Raw genomic sequence first — 21,783 nt, 5'->3', positions numbered from 1 at the left:
GTTAGCTAGCGATATTGCAGTCACAGTTTTTTTTTTCATATCGAACGTAACTCAAATAGATAGAAAGAGCTTGCTAGCTAATAGCTAGCTAGACAGCTAGCTACCCGGCTAGATAGCAAATAGAGAGATAGCTAGATAGCAAATACAGATCGAGCTAGCTACTGTTGATAGATAGCTAGCCAGCTAGATAGCAAATAGAGGGCTAGCTAGCAGCTAGATAGCAAATAGAAATCGAGCTAGCTACTGTAGATAGATAGCTCGCCAGCTATGTTGGCAAATAGAGAGCTAGCTAGCAGCTATATAGCAAATAGAGATCGCGCTAACTACTCCAGATAGATAGATAGCCAGCTAGATAGCAAATAGAGAGTTAGCTAGCAGCTATTTAGCAAATAGAGAACGCGCTAACTACTGTAGATAGATAGTTAGCCAGTAAATAGCAAATAGAGAGCTTATGTTTATATAATTATATTTGTTATATATAATTATTATATAATTATTATTGTATTTTGGACTGCTGTCCCCATTTCAAGCGCCTATAACTCCAGACCCATATCATTTAGGGATTAACTCTTTTTTGCACAAAATCTGATGACTGACACCCCTGAGCTAAATCAATCAATAAATAACAAAATGTTGTTGCCATAGCAATTTTGTTTCCAATTTGAATTCTTGTGTCATCCAGGGAGTTCGGGAGATGGAAGGTGAACAATTTGGCATCAGAAAGAAGAGAAGCGTCGCAGTCGCCTTTGACGCCCGAGTTCATCAGGAACGTCCGCCTGCTTGGCAGCAAGCCCAGCACGCAGATGATCACCGAAAACCTCATCAAGAAATATGGCACTCACTACTTGGTGTCCGCTACACTTGGAGGTAAACGCGTGCACTTATTTGGAATGGATGCTGCTAACTAGCTAGCCAGCTAGCTACTGTATCTAGATTTCTAACTAGCTATCTATCGTATCGTGATTTTTAGCTAGCTATCTACTTTACCTAGATTTATAGCTAGCTATCTACCGTAGCTAGATTTCTATTTAGCTACCTATTGTATCTAGATTTCAATCTAGCTATCTACTGTATTATGGTTTCTAGCTGGCTTTCTACCTTATCTACATTTCTAGCTAGCGATCTACCGTATCTCAATTTCTAACTAGCTATCTACTCTGTCTAGATTTCTAGCTAGCTAACTACCATATCTAGATTTCTAGAAATATATCTACTGTATCTAGATTTCTAGCTAGCTATCTACTGTATCTGGCTTTTTTAGCCAGCTAGCTACCATATCTAGATTTCGATCTAGCTATCTACCGTATCTAGATCTCTAGCTTGCTATCTACCGTATCTCGATTTCTAGCTTGCTATCTACCGTATCTCGATTTCTAGCTAGCTATATACTGTATCTAGACTTCTAGCGAGCTATCTACCGTATCTAGATTTCTAGGTAGCTATCTACCGTATCTAGATTCCTAGCTAGCAATCACCCGTATCTAGATTTCTATCTAGCTATCTACCGTATCTACATTTCTAGCTAGCTATCTACCGTATCTCAATTCCTAACTAGCTATCTACTGTATCTATATTGCTAGCTAGCTAACTACCATACCTAGATTTCTCGCTATCTATCTACTGTATCTAGATTTCTAGCTAGCTAACTACTGTATCTAGATTTCTAGCTAGCTACCTACTGTATCTAGATTCCTAGCTTGCTTTCTACTGTATCTACATTTCTAGCTATCTAACTACCTATCTAGATTTCTAGCTAGCTATCTACTGTATTTAGATTTCTACCTACCTATCTACCGTATTTATATATCTAGCTATCTATCTACCGTATGGACATTTCTAACTAGCTATCTACTGTGTCTAGATTTCTAGCTAGCTAACTACCATATCTATATTTCTAGAAATACAGTAAAGTCTCGTTATATCGATATTCAAGGGAGTCCAAAAAATATCGATATAACTGGGACTATCGATATATCCGACCCTGTTTGCATGTAATTTTCTCCGTGCGTGCATAGAAATAGTATCGATATAACCGGGACTATCGATATATCCGATATCGATATAACGAGACTTTACTGTATATCTACTGTATCTAGATTTCTAGCTAGCTATCTACTGTATCTGGCTTTTTTAGCCAGCTAGCTACCATATCTAGATTTCTAGCTAGCTATCTACCGTATCTAGATTTCTAGCTAGCTATATACTGTATCTAGACTTCTAGCGAGCTATCTACCGTATCTAGATTTCTAGGTAGCTATCTACCGTATCTAGATTCCTAGCTAGCTATCACCCGTATCTAGATTTCTAGCTAGCTATCTACCGTATCTACATTTCTAGCTAGCTATCTACCATATCTCAATTTCTAACTAGTTATCTACTGTATCTATATTTCTAGCTAGCTAACTACCATACCTAGATTTCTCGCTATCTATCTACTGTATCTAGATTTCTAGCTAGCTAACTACTGTATCTAGATTTCTAGCTAGCTACCTACTGTATCTAGATTCCGAGCTTGCTTTCTACTGTATCTACATTCTAGCTGTCTAACTACCTATCTAGATTTCTAGCTAGCTATCTACTGTATTTAGATTTCTACCTACCTAACTACCGTATCTACAGTAAAGTCTCGTTATATCGATATCGGATATATCGATAGTCCCGTTTATATAGATACTATTTCTATCCACGCACAGAGAAAATTACATGCAAACAGGGTCGGATATATCGATAGTCCCGGTTATATCGATATTTTTTCGGACTCCCTTGAATATCGATATAACGAGACTTTACTGTATATATCTAGCTATCTATCTACCGTATGGAGATTTCTAGCTAGCTATCTACTGTATCTATATTTCTAGCTAACTATCTACAATATCTAGATTTCTAGCTCTCTATCCACCGTATCAAGATTTCTAGCTAGCTATCTACTGCATCTAGATTTCTAGCTAGCTCTACTGTATCTAGATTTCTAGCTAGCTATGTACTTTATCTAGAGTTCTAGCTAGCTAGAAACACATCGTCTGCCACTGAATGAGTACCTGAATCAAATTTAATTGAATCTAATTTACTGTTGCGTTTTGTGCCTATTAGCGCACTTGATTTTTGAAAGCTGGTACGTATTTTTTTTGACAGCAACGGGGGTTGTATTTGAAAATTCATTGTGTGCTATACGTGGATGACTGACAGCCCGCGGGGAATGGCCGATGGCGTCCATCTTAATTGTGGCGGTGCACTAAATCCCTGCCATCATGTACTGCAAACAGATTAAAAGAGAAAGATTGATTTGCAAGTCGACTTTGACCCGGCCTCCCCTCACCAACTTGAGTAAATGCCACTCACAAACGCCGCGCTAGCGCTAGCGGAAAACCAATATTGGGAAAAAGAACGGCAATGTTTATGACAAAGGTCCCTTTCTCTTGTCATACGAGGCTATGTTAGCCAAACGTGCGGCTGTTGTCCAATGAATATGCGGATGTCAAAGGTGGTTAATGAGCAAAAGTCTCAGGACAGTGATGTTAGCGGCGGCTAACATTCTAAAACTACGCATATGTCGTTGACATTTGAACAGCAAACCCTAGGGTCCAAATATTGTCATATTTTCACAGTGGAGAAATTCACATTTCACAGGAGCAAAGTTATGAAAGGAAAGAAAGAAGTAGACAAAAAATCAAAATAGTATCAAAAGTATCAAATAAGGCTCAATGAAGTTTATAATTAACAGTCATATAATTATATAAACATAAGATCTCTATTTGCTATCTAACTGGCTAGCTATCCAGCTAGCTCCATCTCTATTTGCTATCTAAGTGCTCGCTGGCTCTCTATTTGCTATCTAGCTGGCTAGCTATCTCTATATTTGCTATCTAGCTGGCTATCTATCTATCTAGCTAGCTATTAGCTAACTATTAGCTAGCGAGCTAGCTTTCTATCTGTTTGCGTTGTGGCTACCTCTGCTCACCCACAAAAAAAAACTGATCATGTGACTGTAATGTGACCTTGAGAGTTTTTAAAGGCGCTTAAAAATGAAATGGATTATTATTATTATTATTATTATTATTATTATTATTATTATTATTATTAGTATTATTATTATTATTATCACACGTTAAACTTGAGACAAGATGGCGTCCAACCGTTGTGGGTGCTCGCCGGCGTACTAAACCTTAATGCCTGCCTGCTATTATAGTTTCCAGCTCAATAAATGTAGTTTTCTTTCTATCTATTAGCTGTCTAGCTGGCTGACTAGCTATCTATCTAGCCATCTCTTAGCTATCTAGCTAGCTCCCTAGCTATCTATTTATTAAAAGAACAACAAAAAATGATGGCTCTCACGCAGTTTTGTATTCAATCGACTTGGTTCATTTCGGGCAATGTAATTGCTATTTGCGTACGCGTTCCGAATCTCATTTGTCCGATGGTGCCGCCTGAGATTTGCCGTTGGGCAACTTTGGAAAAAGCGCCCGAGGCAACATAAAAATGTTCTGTCGCGGCAGCGCTTGTGCTCAAACGTCGGTCGGTCAAGATGAGGACAAAAAAAATGGAATTCTCCATTGTCCTCATTAAATACCATGCTACATTGGCTTACAAACTTAATTGGTTCCCAGATAGTGTGTCAGGCAAAAAGTGTGTATTCCAAACATTATTTTCATATAGGAAACCATTAAAATGAGAAGAATCCGTTCCCAGGTCCCCATAAAACATCATTTTCTACCACAATAATCCTTAAAACTACACAAAATAGACCTTATTTTACGTATAATAAATGTGCTATAGTATTGTAATTAAAGAAATAAAATGTACTGTATAATAAAGTCGTTTTATTGACCTTTGTAATGGTCGTTGATGGCTTGATGGAGTGACCGGTTTCATCAGCATTAAACATTAGCATCTTGTGGAATGGTTCCTTGTAAGCTTTGGCAGCTTTATCGTCAGAACTGGCTGCCTTGCCATGACGAAGGACACTATGAATCCCTGTACGACACTTAAAGTTGTCAAAGCATCCGTGGCTAGCCTTGAAATCATCAATGGATGACGAACTTCCAGGTTGCCTCTTGACGATATCCGAGTGAAGTTGCCATGCTTTCTCCGCGATAATTTTACCTAGTTCTTCATCAATCGTGTTCTGTTTAGCTGGGTTGATAGCTTTTTGCATCAAGTGTACAGATAGCTTGTGCGGGTTATTTGTGTAGCCTGATTGATGGGATATTTTAACCTTGCAGTCTACACTCTGCCTTTGAATTATCAATAAAGTTGAAACGAGTCCAAATTTCACTGTTTTCTATCCATTTTCTCACTCTCTGTCGTCTGCCTATCTATTTTTATTTGCAGCTCTGTGTTTCTGTAAACCCGCCCGTCTCACTGCTGCGTTCTTAACCAATCACGTGCGGCTTTAACCGAAGACTGGGGGCGGGGAATAGAGGCCAAAAACAAGTCGGCTGCCATGTCCCTGTTAGGAGAACGGGCTCGTTCGCGAACGACACATCTCTCATTGTGGCGCTCCGTGTGTATCCCGAAAAATAGTTTGTATGCCGAGATTAAATTCTCGTGAATTTGGTTGGTTAGCTAAAGCGTTCGTAAGCCGAGGTATCACTGCAATTAGCGTGGCGATCCATCGTTTTCAGTTAATGTGTCAACATTCTTCGTATAAGAGCAGTCGAGACGACAAACGGCGGTCGGTGGGCAGCTCTCCCGCGGCGAGGCGTTCAGAAGAGACTTAAGATGAGGCCCTCCAACTTGTTTTGCTCATTTCCATCCGGCCGTCAGCTTTGATGAATGACCTCAGTGCTGGCCCTTTGCCATGTCGTGCATCTGTGAAGACCTAGCTCGCCGCCAGACTTGTCGGCGGAGGGAGGGTGGGTGGGGGGGCGGGGGGTAAGGGGGGTAAAGGATGATTTCCACAGACGGACAAAAACTTTCGAAATAACAGCGCAAGGCGATGGCGAAGTGTCGCGCTAAATCAACGCTGTCAAAGTCTTCTTTTTTTTTTGCGACGGGACGTATTGTTCAGGTTTCCTCTCGGGGGCCATTTTGAATTTGAGGAAGTCATTAAAATGTTTGATCAACTCCTCGTATGACATCTAGAGCGCACAACAAATTGATTAATAATAATAATAATAATAATAATAATAATAATAATCCGTTTGATTTCTAAGCGCCTTTCAAAACTCTCAAGGTCACTTTACAGTCACAGGATCGGTTTGTCTGCGGGTGAGAGGCGGCAGCCAACCTGGAAGTAACTCAAATAGATAGAAAGATAGCTAGCTAGCTAACAGATAGCTAATAGATTGCAAGCTGGTCAGTTAGCTAACTAGCTAGATATCGGCACAATATTGGCACCCGGTATCGGGTCTTGCCTGTCCCTTATTTCAAGCGAGCTAGCTATTTGCTATTTATTAGCTGGCTCGCTTGCTACATAGCTGGGTTGCTAGCTATCTAGCTGGCTGACTAGCTTTGTAGTAGTAAGTACCTCAAGCCCACTTCCCCAATCTCCCCTTTGGGAGATTTGGGAAGTTTTTGTTAAGTTTGGCATCTTTTAGTTATCTGTTAGCTATATAGCTATCTAGCTAGCTAGCAATCTCGATAGCTGTCTATTAGCTATCTATTAGCTATCTATTAACAATCTATTTTATACAGTATATACCTAGCTAGCTATCTCGATACTTATCTATTAGCTCGTTAGTTAGCTAGCTAGCCAGCTTTCTTTCTATTTGAGTTATTTCCGGGCTGAGTGAATGCTGGTGCGTGTGGCTGCCGCTGCTCACCCACAGAAAAAAAAAACATTCTGTGACTGTAAAGCTACCTTTAGAGTTTTGAAAGTCGCTTATAAATAAGTTGCATTATTATTATTTATTTTGGTTGACATATGACAATTTGAATTTTTGGTTTGGAATTTAGCTCGCATCATGGAATTCTTCAAGTTTGATTTGCTGTTGTGGGCCCAATAAATCGATGTTGTGGGCCAAATTTCGCCCCCAGCCCTTGACTTTGACACCTGTGATGTAAGCTGAATAGGAAAAAACAAGCAAATTCATGAGCAAAAGCTTGATCGCTAGCTAGCTAGCTAGCTGAATAGAAATAGAAGTAGCTAGTCCGATCGCTAGCTAGCCCGCTAGCTCAATCACCTGCTTGCTTACATATAGAGTGCTCAACAAATGAATGAATAACTAATTTTCAAATCAAAAATGTTATTGTGGTTGACATACGATAATTTGAAATTTTTGTTGCAATTTTTAGTTAGCATCATGGAATTCCACAAGTCCGATTTGCTTTCGCGGGCCGAATAAAATGATTTGGAGGGCTAAGTTTTGCCCCCCAGACCTTGACTTTGACACCTGTGATGTAAGGGATTAGCCAGATAGCTAAATAGGAAGAGAAGTAGATCAATTGCTAGCTAGCTCAAAAGCTAGCGAGCTTGATGGATGAACATGGAATTTCACAAGTTTGAATTGCTGTCACGGGCCAAATAAAATGAAGTGGCGGGCCAGATTTGGCCCCCGGGCCTTAACTTTGACACCGGTGATGTGAGGGATTAGCCAGCTAGCTGAATAGAAAGAGAGCTATCTAGCTCGTTACCTCGCTCGCTACCTACTAAACTCGTTCGCTTGCGCAATCACTAGCTAGTTAGCTGAATAGAAGAAAGCTACCTAGCTCGATGGCTAGCTGAATCAAAATGTAGCTCAAAAGCTAGCTAGCTCGAAAGATGAGCATGGAATTTCCTAAATTTTATTTGCTTTCGCGGGCCGAATAAAATGATGCAGCGGCCCAGATTTGGCCCCCAGGCCTTGACTTTGACACAGGTGATAGCTACTTTGAGCTAGCTAGCTCGATGGCTAGCTATCTCAAATGCTATTTAGCTCGAAATATGAGTATGGAATGTCCCGTGTTTGATTTGCTTTTGCGGGCCGAATAAAATTGGGTGGCTGGCCAGATTTGGCCCCTAGGCCTTAACTTTTACACCTGTGAAGTAAAGGATTAGCCAGCTAGCTGAATAGGAAGACAGCTATCAACCTCGCGAGTTAGCTAGCTTGATCGCGACCTACCTAGCTGAATAGAAAGAGAGCTAGCTATCTCGTGAGCTACTTCGATCGCTAGCATGTTTGCTAGCTCAATCGCCTACTAGCTTGCTAGCTAACTTGGTCGATAAGCTTGGAATTTCACAAGTTTGAATTGCTTTGGTGGGCCGAAAAAAATGATGTGGTGGGCCAAATGTGGCCCCCGGGCCTTAACTTTGACATTTGGGATGTAAGGGATTAGCCAGTTAGCTAAATAGAAAGAGAGCTAGAGCATGGCATTTCACCGATCTGATTTGCTTTTGCGGGCCGAACAAAATGATGTGGTGGGCCAGATTTGGGCCCCAGACATTGACTTTGACACCTGTGATGTTTGTAAGGGATTAGCCAGCTAGCTGAATAGGAAGACAGCTAGCAACTTCACAAGCTAGCTAGCTTGCTTAATCGCTAGCGAACTCGCTGAATAGAAAGAGATCTAGCTATATCATGAGCTAGCTACTTCGATCTCTAGCTACTTCGATCTTTAGCTACTTCTACCGCTAGCTGGCTCGCTAGCTCAATCACCTACTAGCTCGATAGCTAGCTTGGTCGATGAGCAGGGAATTTCTCAAATTTTATTTGCTTTCGTGGGCCGAATAAAATGAGGTGGCAGGCCAGATTTGACCCCCGGGCCTTGAGTTGGACACCGGTGCTCTCACTAGATTGCCATTTGTGTTTGATTAAAGCGAAATGACTTTTTCCAGTCTATCAGATCCGTTGAAATTCCGACTAAAATGTCATTTCCTGGAGTTGACTGATATTTCCGCCGTATGTCATGTCCTCATGAAGGCGTATCGTTTTCTGATGGAAAGCAAATTGAAAAACAAATAACGTTAGCATATTTTTTAAATTGCTTTGTTTGAAGATTTATGGGGTAGGTAAATGCTAACTGGATATGATTGACAGGTGTGTCAGTCCAATTTTTTTTCACCAATGTTGGGTCCAAAAAAGCTTTTTCTTTTTTTTTTTTTTTTTGTAAAAGATTAAAAAAAAAGCGAGCAATAATTTTACGGTCCAATTTTAAATCACCGTAGCTTGAGACTGTTAGCGTCTTAACTCATTGACTGCCAGACGATGTGCAAATAGGTGTCCACTCCTAATAATAATACAGTAAATTCTCGTTATAGCGATATCGGTTATATCGATAGTACTGCTTATTACGATACTATTTCTATGAACGCAAGGAGAAAATTTACATGCTGCAGGATCGGATATATCGATAAGTCCCGGTTATATCAATATTTTTTCCGACTCCCGAGAATATCGATGTAACGAGACTTTACTGTAATAATAATAATCATCATCATCATCATCATCATCATCATCATCATCAAAATAAAAATAAAAAAGCTAGCTATATACTGTATCTAGACTTATATCTAGCTATCTACCGTATCTAGATTTATAGGTAGCTATCTCCTGTATCTAGATTTCTAGCTAGCTAGCTACCGTATCTAGATTTCTAGCTAGCTATCTACTGTATCTGGATTTCTAGGTAGCTATCTACTGTATCTTGATTTCTAGCTAGCTAGCTACCGTATCTAGATTTCTAGCTAGCTATCTACTGTATCTAGATTTCTAGCTAGCTATCTACTGTATCTAGATTTCTAGTTAGCTATCTATCGTATCTAGATTCCTAGCTAGCTATCTGCAGTATTGAGATTTCTAGCTAGCTATCTACTGTATATAGATTTCTAGCTAGCTATGTACTGTATATAGATTTCTAGTTAGCTATCTATCGTATCTAGATTCCTAGCTAGCTATCTACTGTATCTAGATCTCTCGGTAGCTATCTACTGTATCTTGATTTCTAGCTAGCTAGCTACCGTATCTAGATTTCTAGCTAGCTAGCTACCGTATCTAGATTTCTAGCTAGCTATCTACTGTATCTAGATTTCTAGCTAGCTATCTACTGTATCTAGATTTCTAGTTAGCTATCTATCGTATCTAGATTCCTAGCTAGCTATCTGCAGTATTGAGATTTCTAGCTAGCTATCTACTGTATCTAGATTTCTAGCTATCTATCTACCGTATCTAGATTTCTAGCTAGCAACTACTGTATCTACATTTTAGCTAGCACTTAACTCTATCTAGATTTCTAGCTAGCTATCTACTGTATCCAGATTTCTTGCTGGCTATCTACTAAGTGAGCAACGGCAGGCACACGCGCCCGCGTTCACTCAACCCGGAAGTAAATAGACAGCTAGACAACTAGCTATATAACTAATAGATAGCCAGCCAGATAGCTAGCTAGCCAGCTAGTTAGCTAATGGGTAGCAAATTGTCTCTTGAATTGCAGGACCCACAGAATATTGAGTTTTAGGACAACATAAACATTCAATACAGCGTTAGAAACCATGAACTGTCTTTTTTCATTGGAAAAAAAGTTAATTGCTAAATGATATGGGTCTGGAGTTATATGAGCTTGAAATGTGGGCGGCTGTCCAAAATACAATGCAATAAATCCATATTGATTGATATAGTGCTGTAACAACAGTGGAAGCTGAAACAAAGCGCTAACATGGACAAAAAGGAAAATGCCTCTTGTGGAAAAGAAAAAAACAGCTAGAGGTCTCACCAGCGCTTTATCGGCACTCTTTGCAAAAAAAAAAAAAAAAACACGAACAAATTTGGGAATGGCGCTCCACGTCACACGTTTTTAATTCCCGAATATATTCAGGAAGAGCAGCGAATGAGTCAGGACAACACACATGACCACATGACCTTTTTTTTTGTGAAATCTTAACTCAAAAATATTCAAATCCATTCTTGGATTCAAACGTATCATCCCGTTTCTGATTCTTTTGTATGTGGTAATTTATTTTTTATTATTAGTCCTGACGGCTCAAATTGATACAGAAGAACTCCTTTAATCGATTGCAAACATTTATGCTTTCCTCTTCAGAACTACTAGTAAAGTCTTGTTATATCGATATCGGATATATCGATAGTCCCGGTTATATCGATACTATTTCTATGCACGCACGGAGAAAATTACATGCAAACAGGGTCGGATATATCGATAGTCCCGGTTATATCGATATTTTTTCGGACTCCCTTGAATATCGATATAACGAGACTTTACTGTATTTGAATCATATCCATAACTGGATGAGTCAGAAGAAAGCATCTTCTCCCAATCTGAAGCCATTGTTTTGATTCTCGAGCAAGGCAAGACGTCCTTGGCTATTTTAGATGCTATAAAACCTTTTTCTGATGTCAATTAGGAAACAAATGGTGTCGATTGTCCTTTAAGAGTCGCGCTGAATATTCATGAAGTCCAGTTTTTGAGTTGATGACGATGCCCTAAGTAATGTCACGGAGGGAACGCCCCTGACCGACAAAGCGACACACAATGCATTGTGGGTACAGTGATACCTTGGCTTACGAACTTAATTGGTTCCCAGACAGTGTGTGAGACGAAAAGTGTGTATCCCAAAAATTAATTTCACATAGGAAACCATTAAAATGAGAATAATCCGTTCCCAGGTCCCCATAAAACATGATTTTCTACTAAATAAGCTGTAAAACTACACAATATATATATTTTTTTATGTATTATAAATGTGCTATCGTATTGTAATTAACGAAATACACTGCACTGCATAATAAAGTGGTTTTATTTACCTTTTTGATGGTGGTTGATGGCTTGATGGAATGGAGTGGCCACTTTCATCAGCATGAAACACTTGATAATAATAATCCATTTCATTTCTAAGCGCCTTTCAAAACTCTCAAGGTCACTTTACAGTCACAGGATCAGTTTTTCTGCGGGTGAGCAGCGGCAGCTACACGCGCCGAGAAACGTAGCCTTCTTCTGTCCCCATCTTGAGGGCTGATCCCTTGTAGGTGCTTTCTCTGCGATAATTTTACCTTGTTCCTCATCAATTGTCTGTTTAGCTGGGTTGATAGCTTTTTGCATCAAGTGCACAGATGGCTTGTGCGGGTTATTTGTGGAGCCTGATTGATGGGAATTTTAACCTTGCAGTCTACACTCTGCCTTTGAACTATCGAAGTTGAAACGAGTCCACATTTCACTTTTTTCTATCCATTTTCTCACTCTCTCTCTGTCGTCTGCCTGTCTCTTTCAAGTTCAAACCACCTCCCACCCACTTCTGCGTTCTTGACCAATCACGTGGCTTTAACCGAAGACGAGGGGCGGGGAATAGAGGACAAAACCAAGTCGGCTGCCATTTTCTTGTTAGGAGAACGGGCTCGTTCGCGAACGACACATCACTCATTGTGGCGCTCCGTGTCTATCCCGAAAAATAGTTTGTATGCCAAGGTTAAATTTTCATCAATTTAATGTTCGTAAACCGAAAAGTTCGTAAACCGAGGTATCACTGTATTTTAATGCATCTTTTGCACGTAATTGACATGAATTTTTAATCACGTTTGTCCGTGATGTTATTTTTTTTTTTTGAATTGAAGATTGTTTCAGCTTGTTGAAGCAATGTTGTGCTCGTTTTTCCAGGGGCGAAAAAAAAATGGCCTTCCAGCTGAGACGAACGAGGCTAAGTTGACAGAAGATCGGACGATCGGATTGAAATTTCTCCGGTCGTGATGGAACATGGCGCCAAAGGCATCCCGCCGCTCGACTGCGGCTTATGGAATCTTCCCACAAATCCTTGAGCGGGAGGTGAGGTGAGTCCGTGCATTTTCTCTTCATGATTTTATCGTTCAAAATGTCGCATCGGGGAAGAAGAAACAAAGACCCGAGGGCCGGATTATCAAGCCAGGGGGTTCATGGGGTTAATCAAAATAGTCGTCAGCGGCGGCGCCTTCCACCATTTGCGCTTTTTCCTAATGGAAAATAAAAACATCCGGCGGGGCCGGCGCTGTGCCTTGTTGACAAAAAGCCACAAAGGCAATGACGCGAGCGACGCTAGTGTCACGGACGCCGAGATAAGCGGACTCCAAGGAGTCGTTCAAGCGCCGCTTCGGCGGAAAAGACAAATGTCGTTCTCCGCTACTTGAAAGTAGCGAACGTGCCGAGGCTACGAGGAAAAAAAACACATCGCAGAAATGCATTTTGATTACGCTTGTGGCTCCGCCCCCTACATCCGAATAGAATAGAAATAGAGCTAGCTCGCTCGCTAGCAAGCTCGATCGTTAGATAGCTCGCTATCGAGCTCGCCATCTAGCAATTGAGTGAGTTAGCGTTGGAGCAAGCGAGCTAATTTGGTTTGGGACTTTATTAAGCACCAGGAAATGAGATTAGCCAGCCAGCTGAATAGAGAGCACACTAGCTAGCTTGATCGACGAGCATGGAATTTCACAGATTTGATTTGCATCCGAGGGCCGAAAAAAAGTCATGTGACTTGCCAGATTTTACCACCGGGCCTTGACTTTGACACATGTGATGTAATGGATTAGCTAGCTAGCTGAAGAGAAACAGAGCTAGCTAGCTAGCTAGCTTGATCGATGAGCATGGAATTTCACAAGGTTGATTTGCCTTTGCGGGCCGAGTAAAATGAGGTGATGGGCCAGATTTAGCCCCCGGGCCTTGATTTCGACACAGATGATATCAAGGATTAGCCAGATAGCTAAATAGAAAGCTATCTAGCTAGCTTGATCGATGAGCATGGAATTTCACGAGTTTGATTTGCCTTTGCTGGCCGAGTAAAATGAGGTGATGGGCCAGATTTAGCCCCCGGGCCTTGATTTCGACACAGATGATGTCAAGGATTAGCCAGATAGCTAAATAGAAAGCTATCTAGCTAGCTTGATCGATGAGCATGGAATTTCACTGGTTTGATTTGCTTTCGCAGGACAAATAAAGTGATGTGGCGGGCCAGATTTGGCCCCCGGGCCTTGATTTTGACAGCCGCGATGTAATGGATTAGCTATCTAGCTGAATAGACAGGGAGCTCGCTAGCTATCTAGCTAGCTTGACCGATGAGCATGGAATTTTCCAAGTTTTATTTGCTTTCGCGGGCCGAATAAAATGATGTGGCCAGCCAGATTTGGCCCCCGGGCCTCGATTTTGACACCCGTGATGTAAGGGATTAGAAAGCTAGCTAATGAGAAAGAGAGATAGCTAGCTCGCTTGCTAGCAAGTTTCATCGTTAGAATGCTCGCGATCTAGCTAGCTGGATCAATGGAATCAATGGAATTTCACATGTTTGATTTGCTTTCGCGGGCCGAATAAAATGATGTGGAGGGCCAGATTTGGCCCCCGGGCCTTTAATTTGAAACCTGTGACTTAGTAGCAACGAATTTCATCGCCCCCCCCCCCCCCTTTTCTTTTGCATAATTAGCTTTTTGCTAGCTCATTATGGAATACGCCGTGTCGTCACTTCTGATCAGGAGTGTTTAGTATGTTAGCGCCCGGAGCGGTAAAGATACAAGACACTCAGTAATTGCCGAATTTGGGGCGGTGGGGGAGGGAGGGGTCTTCAATGAATATGTTTCTCTGCAAAAATAAACATTATGAATTACACTTACGACCACATGAACATTTTATTTCCATGAAATGATGCGAAATCGGTCGTCATGACGAATGGAGCACGGCTAAACTTGAAAGCGGCTAGCGCGACGGCTCATATGCGATTTTAGCATTTAGCTTTTAGCCCTCATCGTGGTCCGGCATGTTCTTGGCTCTCGTATTAGGTCAGCCATCCTCCCTTTCGTTGGTGAAAATTGGCAAAAATTGGCTGAGGCATTGACGGGGAACAAGAAGTTATGAACACATTTAAAAGTTTCATGCTGTTATATGCTTAGTGTGACTCGAATACACAATTGAAGTACAGACAACCTGGGGTCAATCTGAGGTCAACGGACACAGCTTGTTAAACTGTCATCTTCAAACCCCTTTATCACCAAAGCAATGTACGAATTGAATCTTCACAGGAAGAGGTCATTAGCCAGGTTACAAATTTATCAATTTCATGGAGAAGACAATATTTTATTGCTTACAGCTGTTCGGGATTAGAACTCAAGATGTGTGGTTTGCATATACAGTGATACCTTTGCTTATGAACTTAATTGGTTCCCTGACAGAGTGTGTAAGGTGAAAAGTGTGTATCCCAAAAATTTATTTCCCATCGGAAACCATTAAAATAAGAATAATCCGTTCCCAGGTCCCCATAAAACATAATTTTCTAATTTTCTAAGCCTTAAAACTACACAAAATATACCTTATTTTATGTCTAATAAATGTGCTATGGTATTATAATTAAAGAATTAAACTGTACTGTATAATAAAGTTGTTTTATTTACCTTTGTGATGGTCGATGATGGCTTGATGGAATGGAGTGGCCGTTTTCAACAGCATGAAACACTTACGTAGCCTTCTTCTTTCACCATCTTGGGAAATGATCCCTTGTAAGTGCTTTCTCTGCCATAATTTTATCTTGTTCCTCATCAATTGTGCTCCGTTTAGCTGGGTTGATAGCTTTTTGCATCAAGTGACTTGTGCGGGTTATTTGTGGAGCCTGATTGATGGGAATTTTAACCTTGCAGTCTACACTCTGCCTTTGAACTATCAAAGTTAAAACGAGTCCAAATTTCACTGTTTTCTATCCATTTTCTCACTCTCTCTGTCGTCTGCCTGTCTCTTTAATGTTTAAACCACCTCCCCTCACTGCTGCATTCTTGACCAATCACGTGGCTTTAACCGACTACTGGGGGCAGGGAATAGAGGACAAAAATGAGTCGGCTGCCATTTTCATGTTAGGAAAACGGGCTCGTTCGCGAACGATACATCATTCATTGTGGCAGCTCCATGTGTATCCCGAAAAACAGCTCATATGCCAAGGTAAAATGTTCAGAAATGTAACATTCATGAACCGAAAGGTTCACAAGCCAAGGTGTTTGTAAACCGAGGTATCACTGTACTTGGGGAAACTCCTTTATTACAGGAGTAATTTACGACTTGAAACTCCTTCACAGGAAGAGCTCATTAGCCAGGTTACAAATGTATCAGTTCATTGATCAGTTCATTGCTAACAGCTGTTCGTGCTTAGAACTCAAGGGGTGTGGTATTCTAATCAAGAAAACTGTTTTACTAATCACTTAAATTTGCATATACTCTCAATAAATAGCTTGGCAGAAGGCTGCAGAATTCAGGTGTCTGTCATGAATGGCTGCGTCTCCTGCCAGCAGTAAAATACAATCTTTTTGGGTTCGACCCTTCGTCCACAGTGTCCGATCGAACATCTCTGACAGGTATCACTATAAGACGATTTTTTTCCCCCCTCCAGCACTCGCTAAGCGTGGAAGGTCAAAGGTCACGGTGTCATGATCTGGTTGACGACCAACGGGGGGCGTTGTCGCCCCCGCCTACACCTCACAGGTGCTGGTCGTCCCGATCAGATTGGCGACCAGCGGGTAGCGACGTCAGCCCTGCCGGCAGCCTCGCAGGTGCTGGTCGTTATAATCAATAACACTTAAAAGGACACCTGGCACGATCATCCGGTGCCGATTCATTGTTTGTTTGCTGCTTGCAGCATGCATTGTGTACGTGTTTGTTTAACCTTGGCGGACTTTTACACTTGGTTTTCTTTTGCTACTTTGTATTTTTTCCATTCAGATCATTTTGATGTTTTACATTTTGTTCCTGCTGACTTTATTTTAATACAATTTGTCAAACAACCTCCTGCTCCCTCCTGCCTGCTTTTTGGGATCCGAACCCGCCATCACCACCTCGCAAACCGCGACACACGGGAACCGCCATTTTCTGTCCTTTGGGGTAAATTGGCGAACCATCGAAACAGCGCCAACGAAGCACCTTCAACTTCTGTTTTGTGACGATGAAGATTGATTTGTCGAAGCTTCGGATAAGCCCCTCCCCTTTTTGTAACGTGCGGCACGATGACAAGTCCGAATGCAAACGCTGTTGAAGCTATCGATTTTGCGATGGCGGAAGATGCCACTTGAATTATTCAGCTGGACCATCATAAAGCCTCTGACGGCGGAAAAGACAGAAAATGGATGAGGCTTCCGCAGCGACGCCAGCGTACTTTATTGTTGCGATCAATAAAAGCCTCGTTGCCGTCTGTTGTCAGGCAACGTTGGCTCGTGCTCGTCTTCCGCTAAACAAACGGATATTTCCGCCCCTAGATCTGAACAAAGAGATACAGTGATACCTCAGCTTACCAACTTAATTGGTTCCCAGAAAGTGTGTGTAAGGCGAAAAGTTTGTCTTCCAAACATTTATTTCCCATAAGAAACCATTAAAATGAAAGTAATCTGTTCCCAGGTCCCCATAAAACATCATTTTCTACTAAATAAACCTTAAAACTACACAAAATATACCTTAATTTACGTTTAATAAATGTGCTATTGGAATTTAATGAAAGAAATAAACAATGGATTGTCTGCCAAACATTTATTTCCCATAAGAAACCATTAAAATGAGACTAATCCGTTCCCAGGTCCCCATAAAACATCATTTTCTACTAAATAAACCTTAAAACTACACAAAATATACCTTATTTTATGTATAATAAATGTGCTATTGGATTGTCATGAAAGTAATAAACAATGGATCGTCTGCCAAACATTTATTTCCCAAAATATAAACCATTAAAATGAGAATAATCCGTTCCCAGGTCCTCATAAAACATCATTTTCTACTAAATAAGCCTTGAAACTCCACCAAAATACCTTATTTTACATACAATAAATGTGATATTGGATTGTAATTAAAGAAATAAACAATAAATTGTCTTCCAAACATTTATTTCCCATTAGAAACCATTAACATGAGAATGGAAAACGTTGGCTCGTGCTCGTCTTCCGCTAAAAAAACGGATATTTCCGCCCCTAGATCTGAACAAAGAGATACAGTGATACCTCAGCTTACCAACTTAATTGGTTCCCAGAAAGTGTGTGTAAGGTGAAAAGTTTGTCTTCCAAACATTTATTTCCCATAAGAAACCATTAAAATGAAAATAATCAGTTCCCAGGTGTCCATAAAACATCATTTTCTATTAAATAAGCCTTAAAATTACACAAAATATACCTTAATTTACGTTTAATAAATGTGCTATTGGAATTTAATGAAAGAAATAAACAATGGATCGTCTGCCAAACATTTATTTCCCATAAGAAACCATTAAAATGAGACTAATCCGTTCCCAGGTCCCCATAAAACATCATTTTCTACTAAATAAACCTTAAAACCACACAAAATATACCTCATTTTACGTATAATGAATGTGCTATTGGATTGTCATGAAAGTAATAAACAATGGATCGTCTGCCAAACATTTATTTCCCAAAATATAAACCATTAAAATGAGAATAATCCGTTCCCAGGTCCTCATAAAACATCATTTTCTACTAAATAAGCCTTAAAACCCCACAAAAATACCCTATTTTACATATAATAAATATGCTATTGGATTGTAATGAAAGAAATAAACAATATATCGTCTGCCAAACATTTATTTCCCATTAGAAACCATTAGCATGAGAATGGAAAACGTTGTCTCCTGCTCGTCTTCCGCTAAACAAACGGATATTTCCGCCCCTGGATCTGAACAAAGAGATACAGTGATACCTCAGTTTACCAACTTAATTGTTTCCTAGAAAGTGTGTGTAAGGCGAAAAGTTTGTCTTCTAAACATTTATTTCCCATAAGAAACCATTAAAATTAAAATAATCCGTTCCCAGGTCCTCATAAAACATACTTTTCTACGAAATGAGCCTTAAAACTGCACAAAATATACCTTATTTTACGTATAATAAATGTGCTATTGGATTGTAATGAATGAAATAAATAATTAATCATCTGCCAAACATTTATTTCCCACAAGAAACCATTAACATGAGAATAATCCGTTCCCAGGTCCCCATAAAACGTAATTTTCTACTACATGAGCCTTAAAACGACACAAAATATACCTTGTTTTACGTATAATAAATGTGCTATAGTATTGTAATGAAAGAAATATACTGTACTATATATAATAAAGTGGTTTTATTTACCTTTGTGATGGCCGTTGATGTAGTTCCCTCTTGATGATATCCGAGTGAAGTTGCCGTGCTTTCGCTGCGATAATACCCTCACTCACACTGTCCCATGCAAGCTGCTTTTCATTAATCCAAATCAACAGAAGTTTTTCAACCTCTTCTATTGCCTGAGACCGTTGCTTAGACAACACAGAAACACCCTTAGCCATACGTCGCAACTTGCCCTACTGGTACTGGGACGCTAAGTCACATACAGTCACACCTTGTTGGTGTTTTTTGATGATCTCCTTCTTCTGCTCGACCATCATTTTCTTTTGTGTCCTCCTCGCCTTAACGCTAGCCTCTGGCGGGATCTTTTTCGCTCCCATAATAACAAAAGTACTCCACTCTATAGCAAACCACGTCTGCACTCAAAGTAAGGAGGTGACGGAAACCAGTCCGCCAGCCACCACGGTGCCCTGTGGTTTGGTTCGTCCGCCGAAAGCTAGTTCGTCTGCCAAGATTATATACGTGCGAATTTAATGTTCGTCAGGCGAAAAGTTCGTGAGCTAAAGCGTTCGTAAGCTAAGGTATTTGCAATAATAATAATAATAATAATAATAATAATAATAATAATAATCCATTTCATTTCTAAGCGCCTTTCAAAACTCTCAAGGTCACTTTACAGTCACATGTTCATTTTTTTTGCGAGTGAGCAGAGGCAGCCACATGCGCAAGCGTTCACTCAACCCAGGAGTAACTCAAATAGATAGAAAGCTAACTCACTAGCTAACCGATAGCTAATAGATAGTTAGCTAACTAGATAGCTAGCCATATCGCTAGTACATAGCCCGCTACATAGCTAGCCAGCCAGATAGCTAAGAGATAATAATGCTGCTGATTGGTCCAGCACGTTTCCCCTCGCCTTGGCTGGTACTCGTAAGAGGGAGCATATTACTTCCGTCCCATTCACACACCTGTTTCTATATAGCGTCGCTGAAAAAGTTCTTTCGCGGGAAGAAAGTGCCGGAAAATGGCGGCATTTTCAGGCAACAGCCCCCTTTTGCCCCCCACCACTTCACCATAAATCACGGGTTGAAGCCAGAGGCTTGCCGCCATCTGGTCGGCCATTTCCCGCCGTTCCAAAAGTGAAAAACACGAGAGGCACACGGACTCCCCGCCTTGACGTACAAACTTCCGAGAGTTTTTTTTTTTTTTTTGCCCCTCAGTCAAAGTGAAGGGCAATCAACACACTTCTGCTTCGTTGCTGCCAAGGTTAGCGAGACTCTCACATTTTGCCTCTCGTCCTGGACAACCTTGGCCATCCTCTCAAACTCATCATCGGATTCAGCAAATATTCTCAAACAATATTCAAATGCAAAATCATAACTTACAATTTGGTGGACTCCGCTATGTCGTTTGCTCTTTAGCAGTACAGTTGTGCCTTTTTTTTTATAGCTACTGCCGACCAAAATGTGAGAAATGCGAGGTAGGGTTGGCCCGCCCACCAGGGGCATTGTTATGTATTTGATATCTATTCACTATCTATCTAGCTAGCTGGCTATCTAGCTCGCTATCTATGAGCGGTCTAGCTAGCTACCTAAATGGCTAACTGGCTATTAGCTGTCTAATAGCTATCTGTTGTCTCTCTGGATGTTTATCTAACAAGCTCGCTATTATCTTTCTGGCCCGCTGGATAGCTATCCAGCTGACTAGCTATTAGCTATATGGCTTTCTAGCTGGCTAGCTAGCTCGCTATTAGCTAGCTGGCCCGCTTTCTATCTGAGTTATTTCGGGTTGAGTGAAAGCTTAATGCCTAGGTAGCTAATAGATAATAAATAGATAGCTATTTGCTATCTATTTGCTATTTATTTTAGCTATTTGTTGTCCGTCTGTCTAGTTAGCTCTCTATTATCTGTCTGGCCCACTGGATATCTAGCTGACTAGCTATTAGCTATATGGTTATCTAGCTCGCTATATATTGGTTATCTATTAGCTGGCTAGCTAGTTTTCTATCTATTTCAGTTACTTCCAGGTTGAGTGAACGCTGGTGTGTGTGGCTGCACGGCTCACCCTCAAAAAACTGATCCTGTTACTGGAAAGTGACCTTGAAAGTTTTGAAAGGCGCTTAGAAATGAAATGGATTATTATTATTATTATTATTATTATTATTATTATTATTATTATTATTAAACCAATCACATTTCAGCCATGGTTTCTTACCAGTGTCAAACATTTACCCGGGCGCCTTCACCATTAGTTCTGCAGGCCTTTAGCATCAAATAAGTGTTGTTGGCAACACTAAGGCCTTCTTTCCTTGCTAACGCTACCCTCTAGTGGACAAAAAAATAGACCAAAAAGTCACAACTTAAGTGAGATTGATAGCTACCTATCTCTTTGCTATCTATTTGCTATTTGGCTCACTATCTAGCTAGCTACCTAACTACGTATCTATCTGCTATTTAGCTCGCTCTCTAGCTAGCTACCTAGCTATCTATCTATTTGCTATTTAGCTCGCTATCTCACTATCGAGCTAGCTACCTATTTATCTATCTATTTGCTATCTTGCTATCTAGCTCGCTGGCTATCTAGCAGGCTAGCTAGCTAGTTATTTGATATCTATTTGCTATATATTTGCTATCTAGCTGGTCAACTGGCTATGTAGCTGGGTATCTATTAGTTATAACTAGCTATTAGCAATCTATTAGCCAGCTTTCTATCTATTTGAGTTAGGGTTGGGAGTGAGTTGAGTCTCCTGACTGCCTGTTGGCAGAAATATGCAAAGAGGATTCATACATTACATATTATAGCCAAAGCTAACAATCGTACATGA

At 40.5% G+C, this 21,783-nt stretch overlaps 2 protein-coding genes across 7 annotated transcripts in view; both read left to right on the top strand.

The window, feature by feature from the left end:
- Window positions 1-862, top strand: part of LOC148895280 (protein CFDP2-like) — a 251,007-nt gene extending 250,145 nt beyond the window's left edge. For all 5 annotated transcript variants that reach the window (XM_089001667.1, XM_089001665.1, XM_089001664.1 and 2 more), the window contains one exon: window positions 683-862. The gene's annotated coding sequence lies outside the window, so the exon portion shown is untranslated. The remainder of the gene's footprint in view (window positions 1-682) is intronic.
- An 11,674-nt stretch (window positions 863-12,536) lies between these two features.
- Window positions 12,537-21,783, top strand: part of LOC148895279 (regulator of G protein signaling 8-like) — a 121,510-nt gene continuing 112,263 nt past the window's right edge. For both annotated transcript variants that reach the window (XM_089000827.1, XM_089000825.1), the window contains exon 1: window positions 12,537-12,695. The gene's annotated coding sequence lies outside the window, so the exon portion shown is untranslated. The remainder of the gene's footprint in view (window positions 12,696-21,783) is intronic.

Source organism: Hippocampus bargibanti, linkage group LG07, assembly GCF_051943395.1.
Source record: "Hippocampus bargibanti isolate YZ-2025 linkage group LG07, ASM5194339v1, whole genome shotgun sequence".
NCBI lineage: Eukaryota > Metazoa > Chordata > Actinopteri > Syngnathiformes > Syngnathidae > Hippocampus > Hippocampus bargibanti.
The sequence above is the reverse complement of the archived record's forward strand: the minus strand, read 5'-3'. Positions and strand labels throughout refer to the sequence as shown.